Below are 6,000 nucleotides of genomic sequence, written 5' to 3' on the forward strand. Positions count from 1 at the left end.
AGAGTAGAAGACATCTGCACCTCATGTGCACCTGGGGAGAGAGCGGGTTAGTGGACAGGACACACGAGTGCCGTGAAAGCAAAATGGGGGTGCTCAGAAGAAGAGCACCGCAGGTGTACATGAGTACAGGAAGGACAGGGCCTGTGAGAAGGGAAAAAGAGACAATGCGTGTGGATGTGGAGATGTGTGTGTGCGAGCGAGAGGAGAGTGTGAGAGTGTGTAGTAGGCAGAGCAAGAGAGGGGGCTCCTCGGAGCCAAAGCAAGGTTGTAGTCAAGAACGCAGAACTCCACTCCCCGGGCGGTGCCTCCTGCAGGCCCATGCCAGAACATTAAACAGGGATATGTGAGGTCCTAACCGGCCACGACTGCAGTTTCGCTCTCCTAAGAGCTCATCAGGTGACAAAGTTATGAAATAAAACCCCCAACGCAGGACAAGGGCCGTTCCTAGGACTATGGACTATCAAGAACTCAGGGGTGACGACCACAAAAAGGGGGGGTGTTCGTACCCCCTGTGTCCGTGGGCGCCCACCAGAATCGGTCATCTCAATTAATCAGCTAGGGAAAAGAGGATAGAGGAGAGAGAGAGAGAATGCACAGAGTAGCAAAATGTATGGACAGTGTGTGTGTGTGTGTGTGTGTGTGTATGTGTGTATGCAAGGTGAGAGGAACCCAGAAGGCATCTGTAAAAGAAAAAGTGCACAAATTAGGGTGGATGTAGTGCCGTAATGGACCTGTGAAGGAAAAAGTATACAGATCAAGGTGGATGCAGCGCAGCAGTGGATCTGTGAAAGAAAAGAAAGGTATGGATCAAACACAGTAAAGAGGCCAGAGAAAGCCGTAGACACCGAAATCACAGGCAAGGTCAGAAGGGGTTGAGGTTAGAGCAGAGGGGGGACTTAGGGTTAGATAAGTAAAAGGAGGGGTTGAGGTCAGGGTAAAGAGTAGGGTTAGGGTTAGGGTTAGGGTTAGGTTTGTGGAAGTCTTTGCCCAATTTTGGGCTAGAGTTGCACTGGCACAAGTCTCATGTTTTTATTTGATGGTTTTTTTATCCCCAGGAAAAAGGTGAAGAGGAGGATTATGTTCCCATAAAGGTAGGTATACAGGTAAGTAAAAATTCATATCCTGTACTCGAGATCCCTATTGATCTTTTTCCTTTTGTTTCCTTTTCCATAGGTACCCTTTTCCCCCTGCTGGTCATTTCAGGTAAGTAGAAATATGTATGTGTGATCCCTGGTAGTATTAATGTATAATATTTTATTTCTCTCCCCAGGAATCCTTCATCTACTCCCCGGAAATCAGCCGGGAATACGTAACCCTTTACATCATTAGATGATCAATCCATAATTTCAGCATTCTATGTGCAGTTCCAGGAGTCCAAAGGACCGGATCCTGTTCTGTGACCCGGAATCGGATTCTATCCAGTTCAGGTATTGGCTGGAAGGGAGAAATATTATCAATTTTGATATTAAGAGTCTCCAATAATTTTTGTTGGTCTAAATCTAGTCTGTCGGAGAAAGTGATGAGTGGCATATAGGCGGCAGCCCTGGGAAAAGCTTTGCCACAGGACTGCCCGAGCTGCCGCACTTGCTTCCAGGTAGTGCTGGCCCTCTGTCTGTCTAGACAGTTCCCCAGACCCACAGACAGAATCACGTGTTTCACGTCTGGGTTTGGTGTTAGTTTCTCTAGCACCCCCCTTAGGTGAAGACAGTTAGCCTCAGGAAAACTGTCGACCTGGATGTTCTCATCCTGAAAAGTAGGGATGGCCGAGAGGTTGGTATCACCCAACACCAATATGGGTTTAATTACCTCTAAATTCCACTCATATATCTTTCTCCTGCAGATGGGATGGATCGTTGGCTCCAGCCGCAAGGAGAGTTCCGGAGGCAACTGACGGTCAGTGAGCAGGTCAGTGGGGTCAAGGGGAGGGGGGAGGGGATAAGGGGAGGGGGGGGGAGGGTTGGGATTAGGCATGGGAAAGGAGGGGTTGGGGTTAGGATCAGGGGTCAGGAAGCCCCTAGTTCCCACCATGGGATTTGGTGGGGGGGGAGGGGTGGGGTTGGAAATGGGGAAGGAAAGGTTGGGGTTAGGAGGTGGGGTAGGGGCAGAATTAGGACCCCTTTTGTCCACCAAACTGTCACTCAAACGCTTCAGCATCACTTTGGGATGCCAACTGATCTCCACTGTTGGGGGCGGGTTGGTATTAGCCGGGCTAGTTACCACCTCACTGCTACTACTGGGGCCAACTTGAACCCTCTCCCTCACAATTTCGGAGACCCCAGATGTAATATTTAGGGCCTCTTTAAAGGTAAGTAGGGAGGTCTCAGCTGTGCTTAACCCATGTAACAGTTTTTTGTTCTTTCTTTTCCCCACAGGAGATGTTCCAGAGGTCACCGGAATTCCCCCTGTTCCCACTGAAGGTAAGTGTCCATCCCCCTGGGTGACTACACCGGTGTCGGAGTCCTCCTCTATTGGAGTTAGGACCCCCGTATCCATGGACGCAGGCAATGGTGGGAAGTCCTCTGGACTCATCGGACGGTGGGCCGGAGAAGGTGGATCTTCTCCTGGAGAGGTAAGTAATTCCCGCAATGTTTTCACTGATGATATTGTGAATTTGCGTTTATATCTCAACCTTCCCCAGCCCACCGCCACTCGAAGAGCCTCCTCATCCATCCCAGGTAAGTCACCCAGTAAGAAAACCAACATATCATTATAATGACATTTTAAAATTTCCAGGTTCCCCTCTAACCACTTATTGGTGTTGATTTTCACCTTGGTGGTGGTGTTAAGAGAGGGAGACGCAGGTTTAATAAATGTTGTTAACTTATTAACCTGTCTTTGCATCCCTTTCGGGCAGGATCCTTTAGAGATGGAATTATCCAGGATCTCTGTATGATGCAAGGCCTGGAGAATTTTAAAATATCTTTTAGCCAGTGGGACGTTCAGATATTTGGGTTTATTTCCCCCATTTTCCGTTGGTCCCACTTCCATACTCCCTGGTAAAACTGAAACCGCTAAAATTGCTAAAAGTATGTCTAAAATGTCTCAATAAAAATTGTTCAGACAAATAAAATGCATCTACTACCTATGGTGTTTTCCTATTTAGTCCTTTAAATTGCAGATAGAAAATGATTGGCTTTTAGAAAAGCCTTTCTAAAAAGAGCCCTTACTATAAGGGTTGTCTTTTTTTGCCCCAATGACACCTGTGCAGGGTAAAGATGGCCCCTTCCTTGGTCAGTCCCTTTAGAACTGCACACTGTGCTTTTTGAACAAAAGGTTCCAAACCAGGAATAAGGTAAGTGCACCACACACCCACACACACACACACTCACCCCACACAAAGAGGGAACTGAGCCAACCAGGGTTTTTTCTCCCCTGCTCATAAAGTGCCAAGTACTGGGTGCAAAGATCTGCAACTGTTTATTTAAAACAAAGGACTAAAAAAAGTTCAAAGATGGACTGGGTCCACTCTGAATAAAACCATAGGATAAAATGCACTCTAAAAGTTTTTGCCCCCCATAAAAGAGTAAAAGAATAAAAGAGAGAGCTCCTAACGTTTCACCTTCACAAGGCTTCCTCAGAGGAGAACTGAGTTGGATGAGGCAGACAGGAAGTTAAGTAGTGGAGGAGGGGAGGGGGCTTGGCCACTTCCTGTGGTTTCTATTGGCCAATCTGCCATACCCCTCTCACACCTTCTTGTGTTCAATCAAGGCTTAATTAGGCCCAACACTTTCTTTGTAAAAGTTACCAATAACTTAATTCCTATCTAAAACCTCCAAAGATAGAGCAAGGGGGAATTTAAAATTATTTTCCAAAAAATAAAACACTAGACTAGGCTCTGGCTGGGTTAGGTTTGTGGAAGTCTTAGCCCAATTTTGGGCTAGAGTTGCACTGGCACAAGTCTCATGTTTTTATTTGATGGTTTTTTCATCCCCAGGAAAAAGGTGAAGAGGAGGATTATGTTCCCATAAAGGTAGGTATCCAGGTAGGTATACAGGTAAGTAAAAATTCATATCCTGTACTCGAGATCCCTATTGATCTTTTTCCTTTTGTTTCCTTTTCCATAGGTACCCTTTTCCCCCTGCTGGTCATTTCAGGTAAGTAGAAATATGTATGTGTGATCCCTGGTAGTATTAATGTATAATATTTTATTTCTCTCCCCAGGAATCCTTCATCTACTCCCCGGAAATCAGCCGGGAATACGTAACCCTTTACATCATTAGATGATCAATCCATAATTTCAGCATTCTATGTGCAGTTCCAGGAGTCCAAAGGACCGGATCCTGTTCTGTGACCCGGAATCGGATTCTATCCAGTTCAGGTATTGGCTGGAAGGGAGAAATATTATCAATTTTGATATTAAGAGTCTCCAATAATTTTTGTTGGTCTAAATCTAGTCTGTCGGAGAAAGTGATGAGTGGCATATAGGCGGCAGCCCTGGGAAAAGCTTTGCCACAGGACTGCCCGAGCTGCCGCACTTGCTTCCAGGTAGTGCTGGCCCTCTGTCTGTCTAGACAGTTCCCCAGACCCACAGACAGAATCACGTGTTTCACGTCTGGGTTTGGTGTTAGTTTCTCTAGCACCCCCCTTAGGTGAAGACAGTTAGCCTCAGGAAAACTGTCGACCTGGATGTTCTCATCCTGAAAAGTAGGGATGGCCGAGAGGTTGGTATCACCCAACACCAATATGGGTTTAATTACCTCTAAATTCCACTCATATATCTTTCTCCTGCAGATGGGATGGATCGTTGGCTCCAGCCGCAAGGAGAGTTCCGGAGGCAACTGACGGTCAGTGAGCAGGTCAGTGGGGTCAAGGGGAGGGGGGAGGGGATAAGGGGAGGGGGGGGGAGGGTTGGGATTAGGCATGGGAAAGGAGGGGTTGGGGTTAGGATCAGGGGTCAGGAAGCCCCTAGTTCCCACCATGGGATTTGGTGGGGGGGGAGGGGTGGGGTTGGAAATGGGGAAGGAAAGGTTGGGGTTAGGAGGTGGGGTAGGGGCAGAATTAGGACCCCTTTTGTCCACCAAACTGTCACTCAAACGCTTCAGCATCACTTTGGGATGCCAACTGATCTCCACTGTTGGGGGCGGGTTGGTATTAGCCGGGCTAGTTACCACCTCACTGCTACTACTGGGGCCAACTTGAACCCTCTCCCTCACAATTTCGGAGACCCCAGATGTAATATTTAGGGCCTCTTTAAAGGTAAGTAGGGAGGTCTCAGCTGTGCTTAACCCATGTAACAGTTTTTTGTTCTTTCTTTTCCCCACAGGAGATGTTCCAGAGGTCACCGGAATTCCCCCTGTTCCCACTGAAGGTAAGTGTCCATCCCCCTGGGTGACTACACCGGTGTCGGAGTCCTCCTCTATTGGAGTTAGGACCCCCGTATCCATGGACGCAGGCAATGGTGGGAAGTCCTCTGGACTCATCGGACGGTGGGCCGGAGAAGGTGGATCTTCTCCTGGAGAGGTAAGTAATTCCCGCAATGTTTTCACTGATGATATTGTGAATTTGCGTTTATATCTCAACCTTCCCCAGCCCACCGCCACTCGAAGAGCCTCCTCATCCATCCCAGGTAAGTCACCCAGTAAGAAAACCAACATATCATTATAATGACATTTTAAAATTTCCAGGTTCCCCTCTAACCACTTATTGGTGTTGATTTTCACCTTGGTGGTGGTGTTAAGAGAGGGAGACGCAGGTTTAATAAATGTTGTTAACTTATTAACCTGTCTTTGCATCCCTTTCGGGCAGGATCCTTTAGAGATGGAATTATCCAGGATCTCTGTATGATGCAAGGCCTGGAGAATTTTAAAATATCTTTTAGCCAGTGGGACGTTCAGATATTTGGGTTTATTTCCCCCATTTTCCGTTGGTCCCACTTCCATACTCCCTGGTAAAACTGAAACCGCTAAAATTGCTAAAAGTATGTCTAAAATGTCTCAATAAAAATTGTTCAGACAAATAAAATGCATCTACTACCTATGGTGTTTTCCTATTTAGTCCTTT

Source organism: Hypomesus transpacificus, unplaced genomic scaffold, assembly GCF_021917145.1.
Source record: "Hypomesus transpacificus isolate Combined female unplaced genomic scaffold, fHypTra1 scaffold_91, whole genome shotgun sequence".
In the NCBI taxonomy this organism is placed as follows: Eukaryota; Metazoa; Chordata; class Actinopteri; order Osmeriformes; family Osmeridae; genus Hypomesus; species Hypomesus transpacificus.